Here is a 15,509-nt window from a genome sequence, read left to right on the forward strand (position 1 = left end):
TTGACCAGTTCACCACTGTCTGTAGTTTTTCCAACAATTAAAAAATGTATAGTTTATAGACCTGCCTCTCTTTTAATAGTATTGTGTTGACATATGTATGTTGTTGGGTTTTTATTATATTATATGAAAGCCCAGAAAGATATGATTATCTATGATATCCATCTTTAGCTACCTGATAAGTAATATACCTACTAAGACTTTCACCAATTGTATTATACCGTACACTCGTTAGCCAGGCTAAAAAAGAACAAAGCACAACGAATAACAATAACATATACGGAATTTGCCAAATATTTGTGAAATACAAATTATAATAACTTATTGTAAAAAAAATACCTTCCCAAGCGGGGAATCGAACCCCGGCCGCCGCGGTGGAGAGCGCGGAATCCTAACCACTAGACCACTTGGGACCATACACACACATATATGCCCCGGCATTAAACGGGTATGCACTATATAGCTAGGCACCAAACTACACGCAAAATATGAGTTACTCCTCTTCTCTTTCTTAACTAATAGCACAAACAGTAGAGCAGCTACTTCTGGGTCTCTAACTGCCGTACACAAAAAAATATTATTAGTAAACACGAGTATCTACAAAGCCTTTCCACTTATTTCTTATTAGTTAATACGGGAAATTGAAAACAAAAGGACACGTACTTGAATTAAATTATTATTTGCATTATAATAAGAATTTTTGAAGACAAATACGATATAATATTCACCACTCCTAGCTCACCCGCGTGTTACCTCAGTTTCATACCATTCATTATCATCTAAATATTTTCATGGTCAGCTGTAATAAACTTTACTTGACAAGTTGTTGAACACTTTCTGTAGTTTTCCAATTAACAACTGTATAATCATGTCCATCTTTAGTTAACTGATAATTAACGTGTACTTACCAACACTTTCCTTAATTGTATAAGACTGTACACTTGTTAGTCGTTAGGCTAAAATGAACAAAGCACAATGGACGATACACGGGATTTGCACAATATTTGATAAATACAAATTATAATAAAAAAAAATACCTTCCCAAGCGGGGAATCGAACCCCGGCCGCCGCGGTGAGAGCGCGGAATCCTAACCACTAGACCACTTGGGACCATACAAACATACATGTACGCCCCGGTATTAAAGGGGGATGCACTACTGTATATATTTGCATGACAGAACAGGCAACCAAACCAAACGCAATATAGGAGCTACATCCTTTCGTTTATCAACTGCACAAACCGCAGAGCAGCTACTTGAGGGGTTCCGATGATGTTACTGCCGTATACAAAAACAATAATTAACTTATAAGTAAACGCATAAAGGTTATTGTGTGGCTTTCGAGTAATAAGGGGTTTATTACCCGAAGTGAGGGGGTAATAATTCCCGAGTGACGAGAAATCATGCAATAATTGACTTACTGCATGCTTCTTAACCTCGAACAAAAAGATAAGTTGATTTAAAAAAAATACACACATCTGTTTGATTTACTTGTACCTATTATGCTTACGAGTACTTTTCGGTACCAGGGGTTCTTTGCTAAATGTTTCATCAGTTTGTCATTATCCATCGTAAGGAACACACAGATGTTTGCCATGCGTAGAGATAAAAACTGATTGTGCGATATGTTAAACCGAAATATTTTAGGGGATATGTAACAGTATGAAACAATTGGATTATTATCAAGCTCTATTTAACGACTGGAAGAAAAAGAAATATGAAATGAAAAACAGAAATTGTCGGAAACTTTAATGTAAGTAAATTGTATTTAAAATCAATTCCATCTGTATAATTCCAAAGTGTCATTTGTTGTGTAAAGGTTCAAATAAGTTAAAACTTTTGCTTATAATACTTTGAAGTTGCTATTCAAATATCATATGATAGCTTAACTCTAACTGAAACATTGATCATTAGAAGCTTTTGATTTTTATTTAGAAAAATATGATTTTCTTATTGCATTGTCTTTTTAAGAATCTTGTCAGCTTTGTTAAGTTGGTCTATTGATTGGCCTAATCACTAGAACATGGTGATTGATGATTATCTTTCCTCTCCTACAGCATGTGTTACCATGGTTTACTTCACACATGTCCTGCCCCTTTCATGGCCCTGATTGGCCATGCAAGGGCAGTTTCATCCCCTTTCATGGCCTGATAATCCTGGTTGGTCATGAAAGGGGATTATTGTGGACTCAGCTGTGGTAAAAATAGATTGATTGGCCACAGTTTTCCTTTGTGAGAGGTTGGGAGTATGCAGTAAGGGTTCTACTATGTATACCTTCATTTTTACATCTGATTAGCTATTTACCTCAGTTTCTTACCATTTATTATCACCTAGACATTTCTAAATATGGCCAAGGAGAACATGAGCTGTAACCAACTTTACTTGACCAGTTCACCACTGTCTGTAGTTTTTCCAACAATTAAAAAATGTATAGTTTATAGACCTGCCTCTCTTTTAATAGTATTGTGTTGACATATGTATGTTGTTGGGTTTTTATTATATTATATGAATGCCCAGAAAGATATGATTATCTATGATATCCATCTTTAGCTACCTGATAAGTAATATACCTACTAAGACTTTCACCAATTGTATTATACCGTACACTCGTTAGCCGTTAGGCTAAAAAAGAACAAAGCACAACGAATAACAATAACATATACGGAATTTGCCAAATATTTGTGAAATACAAATTATAATAACTTATTTAAAAAAAATACCTTCCCAAGCGGGGAATCGAACCCCGGCCGCCGCGGTGAGAGCGCGGAATCCTAACCACTAGACCACTTGGGACCATACACACACATATATGCCCCGGCATTAAACGGGTATGCACTATTTAGCTAGGCACCAAACTACACGCAAAATATGAGTTACTCCTCTTCTCTTTCTTAACTAATAGCACAAACAGTAGAGCAGCTACTTCTGGGTCTCTAACTGCCGTACACAAAAAATATTATTAGTAAACACGAGTATCTACAAAGCCTTTCCGCTTATTTCTTATTAGTTAATACGGGAAGTTTGAAAACAAAAGGACACATACTTAAATTAAATTATTATTTGCATTATTATAAGAATTTTTGAAGACAAATACGATATAATATTCACCACTCCTAGCTCACGCGCGTGTTACCTCAGTTTCATACCATGCATTATCATCTAAACACTTTCATGGTCAGCTGTAATAAACTTTACTTGACAAGTTGTTGAACACTTTCTGTAGTTTTCCAATTAACAACTGTATAATGATGTCCATCTTTAGTTAACTGATAATTAACGTGTACTTACCAACACTTTCATTAATTGTATAAGACTGTACACTTGTTAGTCGTTAGGCTAAAATGAACAAAGCACAATGGACGATACACGGGATTTGCACAATATTTGATAAATACAAATTATAAAAAAAAAAATACCTTCCCAAGCGGGGAATCGAACCCCGGCCGCCGCGGTGAGAGCGCGGAATCCTAACCACTAGACCACTTGGGACCATACATACATGTACGCCCCGGTATTAAAGGGGGATGCACTACTGTATATATTTGCATGACAGAACAGGCAACCAAACCAAACGCAATATAGGAGCTACATCCTTTCGTTTATCAACTGCACAAACCGCAGAGCAGCTACTTGAGGGGTTCCGATGATGTTACTGCCGTATACAAAAACAATAATTAACTTATAAGTAAACGCATAAAGGTTATTGTGTGGCTTTCGAGTAATAAGGGGTTTATTACCCGAAGTGAGGGGGTAATAATTCCCGAGTGACGAGAAATCATGCAATAATTGACTTACTGCATGCTTCTTAACCTCGAACAAAAAGATAAGTTGATTTAAAAATACACACATCTGTTTGATTTACTTGTACCTATTATGCTTACGAGTACTTTTCGGTACCAGGGGTTCTTTGCTCAATGTTTAATCAGTTTGTCATTATCCATCGTAAGGAACACACAGATGTTTGCCATGCGTAGAGATAAAAACTGATTGTGCGATATGTTAAACCGAAATATTTTAGGGGATATGTAACAGTATGAAACAATTGGATTATTATCAAGCTCTATTTAACGACTGGAAGAAAAAGAAATATGAAATGAAAAACAGAAATTGTCGGAAACTTTAATGTAAGTAAATTGTATTTAAAATCAATTCCATCTGTATAATTCCAAAGGTCATTTGTTGTGTAAAGGTTCAAATAAGTTAAAACTTTTGCTTATAATACTTTGAAGTTGCTATTCAAATATCATATGATAGCTTAACTCTAACTGAAACATTGATCATTAGAAGCTTTTGATTTTTATTTAGAAAAATATGATTTTCTTATTGCATTGTCTTTTTAAGAATCTTGTCAGCTTTGTTAAGTTGGTCTATTGATTGGCCTAATCACTAGAACATGGTGATTGATGATTATCTTTCCTCTCCTACAGCATGTGTTACCATGGTTTACTGCACACATGTCCTGCCCCTTTCATGGCCCTGATTGGCCATGAAAGGGCAGTTTCATCCCCTTTCATGGCCTGATAATCCTGGTTGGTCATGAAAGGGGATCATTGTGGACTCAGCTGTGGTAAAAATAGATTGATTGGCCACAGTTTTCCTTTGTGAGAGGTTGGGAGTATGCAGTAAGGGTTCTACTATGTATACCTTCATTTTTACATCTGATTAGCTATTTACCTCAGTTTCTTACCATTCATGATCATCTAGACATTTCTAAATATGGCCAAGGAGAACATCAGCTGTAACCAACTTTACTTGACCAGTTCACCACTGTCTGTAGTTTTTCCAACAATTAAAAAATGTATAGTTTATAGACCTGCCACTCTTATAATAGTATTGTGTTGACATATGTATGTTGTTCTGGGTTTTTATTATATTATATGGATGCCCAGAACCATATGATTATCTATGATATCCATCTTTAGCTACCTGATAAGTAATATACCTACTAAGACTTTCATAAATTATATTATATCGTACACTCAAAAAGAACAAAGCACAACGAATAACAATAACATATACGGAATTTGCCAAATATTTGTGAAATACAAATTATAATAACTTATTTAAAAAAAATACCTTCCCAAGCGGGGAATCGAACCCCGGCCGCCGCGGTGAGAGCGCGGAATCCTAACCACTAGACCACTTGGGACCATACACACACATATATGCCCCGGCATTAAACGGGTATGCACTATTTAGCTAGGCACCAAACTACACGCAAAATATGAGTTACTCCTCTTCTCTTTCTTAACTAATAGCACAAACAGTAGAGCAGCTACTTCTGGGTCTCTAACTGCCGTACACAAAAAATATTATTAGTAAACACGAGTATCTACAAAGCCTTTCCGCTTATTTCTTATTAGTTAATACGGGAAATTGAAAACAAAAGGACACGTACTTGAATTAAATTATTATTTGCATTATAATAAGAATTTTTGAAGACAAATGCGATATAATATTCACCACTCCTAGCTCACCCGCGTGTTATCTCAGTTTCATACCATTCATTATCATCTAAATATTTTCATGGTCAGCTGTAATAAACTTTACTTGACAAGTTGTTGAACACTTTCTGTAGTTTTCCAATTAACAACTGTATAATCATGTCCATCTTTAGTTAACTGATAATTAACGTGTACTTACCAACACTTTCCTTAATTGTATAAGACTGTACACTTGTTAGTCGTTAGGCTAAAATGAACAAAGCACGATGAACGATACACGGGATTTGCCAAATATTTGATAAATGCAAATTATAATAAAAAAAAAATACCTTCCCAAGCGGGGAATCGAACCCCGGCCGCCGCGGTGAGAGCGCGGAATCCTAACCACTAGACCACTTGGGACCATACAAACATACATGTACGCCCCGGTATTAAAGGGGGATGCACTACTGTATATATTTGCATGACAGAACAGGCAACCAAACCAAACGCAATATAGGAGCTACATCCTTTCGTTTATCAACTGCACAAACCGCAGAGCAGCTACTTGAGGGGTTCCGATGATGTTACTGCCGTATACAAAAACAATAATTAACTTATAAGTAAACGCATAAAGGTTATTGTGTGGCTTTCGAGTAATAAGGGGTTTATTACCCGAAGTGAGGGGGGTAATAATTCCCGAGTGACGAGAAATCATGCAATAATTGACTTACTGCATGCTTCTTAACCTCGAACAAAAAGATAAGTTGATTTAAAAATACACACATCTGTTTGATTTACTTGTACCTATTATGCTTACGAGTACTTTTCGGTACCAGGGGTTCTTTGCTAAATGTTTCATCAGTTTGTCATTATCCATCGTAAGGAACACATAGATGTTTGCCATGCGTAGAGATAAAAACTGATTGTGCGATATGTTAAACCGAAATATTTTAGGGGATATGTAACAGTATGAAACAATTGGATTATCATCAAGCTCTATTTAACGACTGGAAGAAAAAGAAATATGAAATGAAAAACAGAAATTGTCGGAAACTTTAATGTAAGTAAATTGTATTTAAAATCAATTCCATCTGTATAATTCCAAAGTGTCATTTGTTGTGTAAAGGTTCATGATAAGTTAAAACTTTTCCTTATAATACTTTGAAGTTGCTATTCAAATATCATATGATAGCTTATTTGAAACATTGATCATTAGAAGCTTTTGATTTTTATTTAGATAAATATGATTTTCTTATTGCATTGTCTTTTTAAGAATCTTGTCAGCTTTGTTAAGTTGGTCTATTGATTGGCCTAATCACTAGAACATGGTGATTGATGATTATCTTTCCTCTCCTACAGCATGTGTTACCATGGTTTACTGCACACATGTCCTGCCTCTTTCATGGCCCTGATTGGCCATGAAAGGGCAGTTTCAGCCCCTTTCATGGCCTGATAATCCTGATTGGTCATGAAAGTGGATTATTGTGGACTCAACTGTGGTAAAAATAGATTTATTGGCCACAGTTTTCCTTTGTGAGAGGTTGGAAGTATGCAGTAAGGGTTCTGCTATGTATACCTTGATTTTTACATCTAATTAGTTATTTACCTCAGTTTCTTACCATTCATGATCATCTAGACATTTCTAAATATGGCCAAGGAGAACATCAGCTGTAACCAACTTTACTTGACCAGTTCACCACTGTCTGTAGTTTTTCCAACAATTAAAAAATGTATAGTTTATAGACCTGCCACTCTTTTAATAGTATTGTGTTGACATATGTATGTTGTTGGGTTTTTATTATATTATATGAATGCCCAGAAAGATATGATTATCTATGATATCCATCTTTAGCTACCTGATAAGTAATATACCTACTAAGACTTTCACCAATTGTATTATACCGTACACTCGTTAGCCGTTAGGCTAAAAAAGAACAAAGCACAACGAATAACAATAACATATACGGAATTTGCCAAATATTTGTGAAATACAAATTATAATAACTTATTTAAAAAAAATACCTTCCCAAGCGGGGAATCGAACCCCGGCCGCCGCGGTGAGAGCGCGGAATCCTAACCACTAGACCACTTGGGACCATACACACACATATATGCCCCGGCATTAAACGGGTATGCACTATTTAGCTAGGCACCAAACTACACGCAAAATATGAGTTACTCCTCTTCTCTTTCTTAACTAATAGCACAAACAGTAGAGCAGCTACTTCTGGGTCTCTAATGCCGTACACAAAAAAATATTATTAGTAAACACGAGTATCTACAAAGCCTTTCCACTTATTTCTTATTAGTTAATAGGGGAAATTGAAAACAAAAGGACACGTACTTGAATTAAATTATTATTTGCATTATTATAAGAATTTTTGAAGACAAATACGATATAATATTCACCACTCCTAGCTCACGCGCGTGTTACCTCAGTTTCATACCATGCATTATCATCTAAACACTTTCATGGTCAGCTGTAATAAACTTTACTTGACAAGTTGTTGAACACTTTCTGTAGTTTTCCAATTAACAACTGTATAATGATGTCCATCTTTAGTTAACTGATAATTAACGTGTACTTACCAACACTTTCATTAATTGTATAAGACTGTACACTTGTTAGTCGTTAGGCTAAAATGAACAAAGCACGATGAACGATACACGGGATTTGCCAAATATTTGATAAATGCAAATTATAATAAAAAATACCTTCCCAAGCGGGGAATCGAACCCCGGCCGCCGCGGTGAGAGCGCGGAATCCTAACCACTAGACCACTTGGGACCATACATACATACGCCCCGGCATTAAAGGGGTATGCACTACTGCATATATTTGCATGACAGAACAGGCAACCAAACCAAACGCAATATAGGAGTTACTTCCTTTCGTTTACTAACTGCACAAACCGTAGAGCAGCTACTTGAGGGGTTCCGATGATGTTACTGCCGTATACAAAAAAACATAATTATTTCATTATTAAACGCATAAAGGTTATTGTGTGGCTTTCGAGTAATAAGGGGTTTATTACCCGAAGTGAGGGGGTAATAATTCCCGAGTGACGAGAAATCATGCAATAATTGACTTACTGCATGCTTCTTAACCTCGAACAAAAAGATAAGTTGATTTAAAAATACACACATCTGTTTGATTTACTTGTACCCATTATGCTTACGAGTACTTTTCGGTACCAGGGGTTCTTTGCTCAATGTTTAATCAGTTTGTCATTATCCATCGTAAGGAACACACAGATGTTTGCCATGCGTAGAGATAAAAACTGATTGTGCGATATGTTACACCGAAATACTTTAGGGGATATGTAACAGTATGAAACAATTTGATAATTATCAAGCTCTATTCAACGACTGGAAGAAAAAGAAATATGAAATGAAAAACAGAAATTGTCGGAAACTTTAATGTAAGTAAATTGTATTTAAAATCAATTCCATCTGTATAATTCCAAAGTGTCATTTGTTGTGTAAAGGTTCATGATAAGTTAAAACTTTTCCTTATAATACTTTGAAGTTGCTATTCAAATATCATATGATAGCTTAATTGAAACATTGATCATTAGAAGCTTTTGATTTTTATTTAGATAAATATGATTTTCTTATTGCATTGTCTTTTTAAGAATCTTGTCAGCTTTGTTAAGTTGGTCTATTGATTGGCCTAATCACTAGAACATGGTGATTGATGATTATCTTTCCTCTCCTACAGCATGTGTTACCATGGTTTACTGCACACATGTCCTGCCCCTTTCAAGGGCAGTTTCATCCCCTTTCATGGCCTGATAATCCTGGTTGGTCATGAAAGGGGATCATTGTGGACTCAACTGTGGTAAAAATAGATTTATTGGCCACAGTTTTCCTTTGTGAGAGGTTGGAAGTATGCAGTAAGGGTTCTGCTATGTATACCTTGATTTTTACATCTAATTAGTTATTTACCTCAGTTTCTTACCATTCATGATCATCTAGACATTTCTAAATATGGCCAAGGAGAACATCAGCTGTAACCAACTTTACTTGACCAGTTCACCACTGTCTGTAGTTTTTCCAACAATTAAAAAATGTATAGTTTATAGACCTGCCACTCTTATAATAGTATTGTGTTGACATATGTATGTTGTTGGGTTTTTATTATATTATATGGATGCCCAGAACCATATGATTATCTATGATATCCATCTTTAGCTACCTGATAAGTAATATACCTACTAAGACTTTCATAAATTATATTATATCGTACACTCAAAAAGAACAAAGCACAACGAATAACAATAATATATACGGGATTTGCCAAATATTTGTGAAATACAAATTATAATAACTTATTGTAAAAAAAAACCTTCCCAAGCGGGGAATCGAACCCCGGCCGCCGCGGTGAGAGCGCGGAATCCTAACCACTAGACCACTTGGGACCATACACATACATATATGCCCCGGCATTAAACGGGTATGCACTATTTAGCTAGGCAACCAAACTACACGCAAAATAGGAGTTGCTTCTCTTCTCTTTGTTAACTAACTGTACAAACAGTAGAGCAGCTACTTCTGGGTCTCTAACTGCCGTGCACAAAAAACAATAATTATTATTAGTAAACACGAGTATCTACAAAGCCTTTCATCTTATATATAATTAGTTAATACGGGAAGTTTGAAAACAAAAGGACACATACTTAAATTAAATTATTATTTGCATTATTATAAGAATTTTTGAAGACAAATACGATATAATATTCACCACTCCTAGCTCACGCGCGTGTTACCTCAGTTTCATACCATGCATTATCATCTAAACACTTTCATGGTCAGCTGTAATAAACTTTACTTGACAAGTTGTTGAACACTTTCTGTAGTTTTCCAATTAACAACTGTATAATGATGTCCATCTTTAGTTAACTGATAATTAACGTGTACTTACCAACACTTTCATTAATTGTATAAGACTGTACACTTGTTAGTCGTTAGGCTAAAATGAACAAAGCACGATGAACGATACACGGGATTTGCCAAATATTTGATAAATACAAATTATAATAAAAAATACCTTCCCAAGCGGGGAATCGAACCCCGGCCGCCGCGGTGAGAGCGCGGAATCCTAACCACTAGACCACTTGGGACCATACATACATACGCCCCGGCATTAAAGGGGTATGCACTACTGCATATATTTGCATGACAGAACAGGCAACCAAACCAAACGCAATATAGGAGCTACATCCTTTCGTTTATCAACTGCACAAACCGCAGAGCAGCTACTTGAGGGGTTCCGATGATGTTACTGCCGTATACAAAAACAATAATTATTTTATTATTAAACGCATAAAGGTTATTGTGTGGCTTTCGAGTAATAAGGGGTTTATTACCCGAAGTGAGGGGAAAATAAGTCCCGAGTGACGAGAAATCATGCAATAATTGACTTACTGTATGCTTCTTAACCTCGAACAAAAAGATAAGTTGATTTAAAAATACACACATCTGTTTGATTTACTTGTACCCATTATGCTTACGAGTACTTTTCGGTACCAGGGGTTCTTTGCTCAATGTTTAATCAGTTTGTCATTATCCATCGTAAGGAGCACACAGATGTTTGCCATGCGTAGAGATAAAAACTGATTGTGCGATATGTTACACCGAAATACTTTAGGGGATATGTAACAGTATGAAACAATTTGATAATTATCAAGCTCTATTCAACGACTGGAAGAAAAAGAAATATGAAATGAAAAACAGAAATTGTCGGAAACTTTAATGTAAGTAAATTGTATTTAAAATCAATTCCATCTGTATAATTCCAAAGTGTCATTTGTTGTGTAAAGGTTCCTGATAAGTTAAAACTTTTCCTTACAATACTTTGAAGTTGCTATTCAAATATCATATGATAGCTTAATTGAAACATTGATCATTAGAAGCTTTTGATTTTTATTTAAATAAATATGATTTTCTTATTGCATTGTCTTTTTAAAAATCTTGTCAGCTTTGTTAAGTTGGTCTATTGATTGGCCTAATCACTAGAACATGGTGATTGATGATTATCTTTCCTCTCCTACAGCATGTGTTACCATGGTTTACTGCACACATGTCCTGCCCCTTTCATGGCCCTGATTGGCCATGAAAGGGCAGTTTCATCCCCTTTCATGGCCTGATAATCCTGGTTGGTCATGAAAGGGGATTATTGTGGACTCAACTGTGGTAAAAATAGATTTATTGGCCACAGTTTTCCTTTGTGAGAGGTTGGAAGTATGCAGTAAGGGTTCTGCTATGTATACCTTGATTTTTTACATCTAATTAGTTATTTACCTCAGTTTCTTACCATTCATGATCACCTAGACATTTCTAAATATGGCCAAGGAGAACATGAGCTGTAACCAACTTTATTTGACCAGTTCACCACTGTCTGTAGTTTTTCCAACAATTAAAAAATGTATAGTTTTTATAGACCTGCCACTCTTATAATAGTATTGTGTTGACATATGTATGTTGTTGGGTTTTTATTATATTATATGGATGCCCAGAACCATATGATTATCTATGATATCCATCTTTAGCTACCTGATAAGTAATATACCTACTAAGACTTTCATAAATTATATTATATCGTACACTCAAAAAGAACAAAGCACAACGAATAACAATAATATATACGGGATTTGCCAAATATTTGTGAAATACAAATTATAATAACTTATTTAAAAAAAATACCTTCCCAAGCGGGGAATCGAACCCCGGCCGCCGCGGTGAGAGCGCGGAATCCTAACCACTAGACCACTTGGGACCATACACACACATATATGCCCCGGCATTAAACGGGTATGCACTATTTAGCTAGGCAACCAAACTACACGCAAAATAGGAGTTGCTTCTCTTCTCTTTGTTAACTAACTGTACAAACAGTAGAGCAGCTACTTCTGGGTCTCTAACTGCCGTGCACAAAAAACAATAATTATTATTAGTAAACACGAGTATCTACAAAGCCTTTCATCTTATATATAATTAGTTAATACGGGAAGTTTGAAAACAAAAGGACACATACTTAAATTAAATTATTATTTGCATTTATTATAAGAATTTTTGAAGACAAATACGATATAATATTCACCACTCCTAGCTCACGCGCGTGTTACCTCAGTTTCATACCATGCATTATCATCTAAACACTTTCATGGTCAGCTGTAATAAACTTTACTTGACAAGTTGTTGAACACTTTCTGTAGTTTTCCAATTAACAACTGTATAATGATGTCCATCTTTAGTTAACTGATAATTAACGTGTACTTACCAACACTTTCATTAATTGTATAAGACTGTACACTTGTTAGTCGTTAGGCTAAAATGAACAAAGCACGATGAACGATACACGGGATTTGCCAAATATTTGATAAATGCAAATTATAATAAAAAATACCTTCCCAAGCGGGGAATCGAACCCCGGCCGCCGCGGTGAGAGCGCGGAATCCTAACCACTAGACCACTTGGGACCATACAAACACATGTACGCCCCGGCATTAAAGGGGTATGCACTACTGCATATATATTTGCATGACAGAACAGGCAACCAAACCAAACGCAATATAGGAGCTACATCCTTTCGTTTATCAACTGCACAAACCGTAGAGCAGCTACTTGAGGGGTTCCGATGATGTTACTGCCGTATACAAAAAACATAATTATTTCATTATTAAACGCATAAAGGTTATTGTGTGGCTTTCGAGTAATAAGGGGTTTATTACCCGAAGTGAGGGGAAAATAAGTCCCGAGTGACGAGAAATCATGCAATAATTGACTTACTGTATGCTTCTTAACCTCGAACAAAAATATAAGTTGATTTAAAAATACACACATCTGTTTGATTTACTTGTACCCATTATGCTTACGAGTACTTTTCGGTACCAGGGGTTCTTTGCTCAATGTTTAATCAGTTTGTCATTATCCATCGTAAGGAGCACACAGATGTTTGCCATGCGTAGAGATAAAAACTGATTGTGCGATATGTTACACCGAAATATTTTAGGGGATATGTAACAGTATGAAACAATTGGATTATTATCAAGCTCTATTCAACGACTGGAAGAAAAAGAAATATGAAATGAAAAACAGAAATTGTCGGAAACTTTAATGTAAGTAAATTGTATTTAAAATCAATTCCATCTGTATAATTCCAAAGTGTCATTTGTTGTGTAAAGGTTCATGATAAGTTAAAACTTTTCCTTATAATACTTTGAAGTTGCTATTCAAATATCATATGATAGCTTATTTGAAACATTGATCATTAGAAGCTTTTGATTTTTATTTAGATAAATATGATTTTCTTATTGCATTGTCTTTTTAAGAATCTTGTCAGCTTTGTTAAGTTGGTCTATTGATTGGCCTAATCACTAGAACATGGTGATTGATGATTATCTTTCCTCTCCTACAGCATGTGTTACCATGGTTTACTGCACACATGTCCTGCCCCTTTCAAGGGCAGTTTCATCCCCTTTCATGGCCTGATAATCCTGGTTGGTCATGAAAGGGGATCATTGTGGACTCAGCTGTGGTAAAAATAGATTGATTGGCCACAGTTTTCCTTTGTGAGAGGTTGGGAGTATGCAGTAAGGGTTCTACTATGTATACCTTCATTTTTACATCTGATTAGCTATTTACCTCAGTTTCTTACCATTTATTATCACCTAGACATTTCTAAATATGGCCAAGGAGAACATCAGCTGTAACCAACTTTACTTGACCAGTTCACCACTGTCTGTAGTTTTTCCAACAATTAAAAAATGTATAGTTTATAGACCTGCCACTCTTATAATAGTATTGTGTTGACATATGTATGTTGTTGGGTTTTTATTATATTATATGGATGCCCAGAACCATATGATTATCTATGATATCCATCTTTAGCTACCTGATAAGTAATATACCTACTAAGACTTTCATAAATTATATTAATATTATATCGTACACTCAAAAAGAACAAAGCACAACGAATAACAATAATATATACGGGATTTGCCAAATATTTGTGAAATACAAATTATAATAACTTATTGTAAAAAAAAACCTTCCCAAGCGGGGAATCGAACCCCGGCCGCCGCGGTGAGAGCGCGGAATCCTAACCACTAGACCACTTGGGACCATACACATACATATATGCCCCGGCATTAAACGGGTATGCACTATTTAGCTAGGCAACCAAACTACACGCAAAATAGGAGTTGCTTCTCTTCTCTTTGTTAACTAACTGTACAAACAGTAGAGCAGCTACTTCTGGGTCTCTAACTGCCGTACACAAAAAATATTATTAGTAAACACGAGTATCTACAAAGCCTTTCCGCTTATTTCTTATTAGTTAATACGGGAAATTGAAAACAAAAGGACACGTACTTGAATTAAATTATTATTTGCATTATAATAAGAATTTTTGAAGACAAATACGATATAATATTCACCACTCCTAGCTCACCCGCGTGTTATCTCAGTTTCATACCATTCATTATCATCTAAATATTTTCATGGTCAGCTGTAATAAACTTTACTTGACAAGTTGTTGAACACTTTCTGTAGTTTTCCAATTAACAACTGTATAATCATGTCCATCTTTAGTTAACTGATAATTAACGTGTACTTACCAACACTTTCATTAATTGTATAAGACTGTACACTTGTTAGTCGTTAGGCTAAAATGAACAAAGCACGATGAACGATACACGGGATTTGCCAAATATTTGATAAATGCAAATTATAATAAAAAATACCTTCCCAAGCGGGGAATCGAACCCCGGCCGCCGCGGTGAGAGCGCGGAATCCTAACCACTAGACCACTTGGGACCATACAAACATACATGTACGCCCCGGTATTAAAGGGGGATGCACTACTGTATATATTTGCATGACAGAACAGGCAACCAAACCAAACGCAATATAGGAGCTACATCCTTTCGTTTATCAACTGCACAAACCGCAGAGCAGCTACTTGAGGGGTTCCGATGATGTTACTGCCGTATACAAAAACAATAATTATTTTATAAGTAAACGCATAAAGGTTATTGTGTGGCTTTCGAGTAATAAGGGGTTTATTACCCGAAGTGAGGGGGTA

At 35.7% G+C, this 15,509-nt stretch overlaps 13 non-coding genes across 13 annotated transcripts; all 13 read right to left on the bottom strand.

Moving 5' to 3' along the window:
- Positions 1-1,035: 1,035 nt before the first annotated feature.
- On the bottom strand, positions 1,036-1,107 carry Trnae-cuc (transfer RNA glutamic acid (anticodon CUC)). Its single transcript has one exon. It is a non-coding gene; the product is annotated as a tRNA-Glu (tRNA).
- Positions 1,108-2,717: 1,610 nt separating this feature from the next.
- Positions 2,718-2,789, bottom strand: Trnae-cuc (transfer RNA glutamic acid (anticodon CUC)). The gene has a single exon. It is a non-coding gene; the product is annotated as a tRNA-Glu (tRNA).
- Positions 2,790-3,413: 624 nt separating this feature from the next.
- Trnae-cuc (transfer RNA glutamic acid (anticodon CUC)) lies at positions 3,414-3,485 on the bottom strand. Its single transcript has one exon. It is a non-coding gene; the product is annotated as a tRNA-Glu (tRNA).
- A 1,588-nt stretch (positions 3,486-5,073) lies between these two features.
- On the bottom strand, positions 5,074-5,145 carry Trnae-cuc (transfer RNA glutamic acid (anticodon CUC)). The gene has a single exon. It is a non-coding gene; the product is annotated as a tRNA-Glu (tRNA).
- A 625-nt stretch (positions 5,146-5,770) lies between these two features.
- Positions 5,771-5,842, bottom strand: Trnae-cuc (transfer RNA glutamic acid (anticodon CUC)). The gene has a single exon. It is a non-coding gene; the product is annotated as a tRNA-Glu (tRNA).
- Positions 5,843-7,445: 1,603 nt separating this feature from the next.
- Positions 7,446-7,517, bottom strand: Trnae-cuc (transfer RNA glutamic acid (anticodon CUC)). The gene has a single exon. It is a non-coding gene; the product is annotated as a tRNA-Glu (tRNA).
- Positions 7,518-8,138: 621 nt separating this feature from the next.
- Trnae-cuc (transfer RNA glutamic acid (anticodon CUC)) lies at positions 8,139-8,210 on the bottom strand. The gene has a single exon. It is a non-coding gene; the product is annotated as a tRNA-Glu (tRNA).
- Positions 8,211-9,771: 1,561 nt separating this feature from the next.
- Trnae-cuc (transfer RNA glutamic acid (anticodon CUC)) lies at positions 9,772-9,843 on the bottom strand. Its single transcript has one exon. It is a non-coding gene; the product is annotated as a tRNA-Glu (tRNA).
- A 630-nt stretch (positions 9,844-10,473) lies between these two features.
- Trnae-cuc (transfer RNA glutamic acid (anticodon CUC)) lies at positions 10,474-10,545 on the bottom strand. Its single transcript has one exon. It is a non-coding gene; the product is annotated as a tRNA-Glu (tRNA).
- A 1,583-nt stretch (positions 10,546-12,128) lies between these two features.
- On the bottom strand, positions 12,129-12,200 carry Trnae-cuc (transfer RNA glutamic acid (anticodon CUC)). The gene has a single exon. It is a non-coding gene; the product is annotated as a tRNA-Glu (tRNA).
- A 631-nt stretch (positions 12,201-12,831) lies between these two features.
- Positions 12,832-12,903, bottom strand: Trnae-cuc (transfer RNA glutamic acid (anticodon CUC)). Its single transcript has one exon. It is a non-coding gene; the product is annotated as a tRNA-Glu (tRNA).
- Positions 12,904-14,475: 1,572 nt separating this feature from the next.
- On the bottom strand, positions 14,476-14,547 carry Trnae-cuc (transfer RNA glutamic acid (anticodon CUC)). The gene has a single exon. It is a non-coding gene; the product is annotated as a tRNA-Glu (tRNA).
- Positions 14,548-15,169: 622 nt separating this feature from the next.
- Positions 15,170-15,241, bottom strand: Trnae-cuc (transfer RNA glutamic acid (anticodon CUC)). Its single transcript has one exon. It is a non-coding gene; the product is annotated as a tRNA-Glu (tRNA).
- Positions 15,242-15,509: the final 268 nt, after the last annotated feature.

This window comes from Argopecten irradians, chromosome 8, assembly GCF_041381155.1.
Source record: "Argopecten irradians isolate NY chromosome 8, Ai_NY, whole genome shotgun sequence".
Classification (NCBI taxonomy): domain Eukaryota; kingdom Metazoa; phylum Mollusca; class Bivalvia; order Pectinida; family Pectinidae; genus Argopecten; species Argopecten irradians.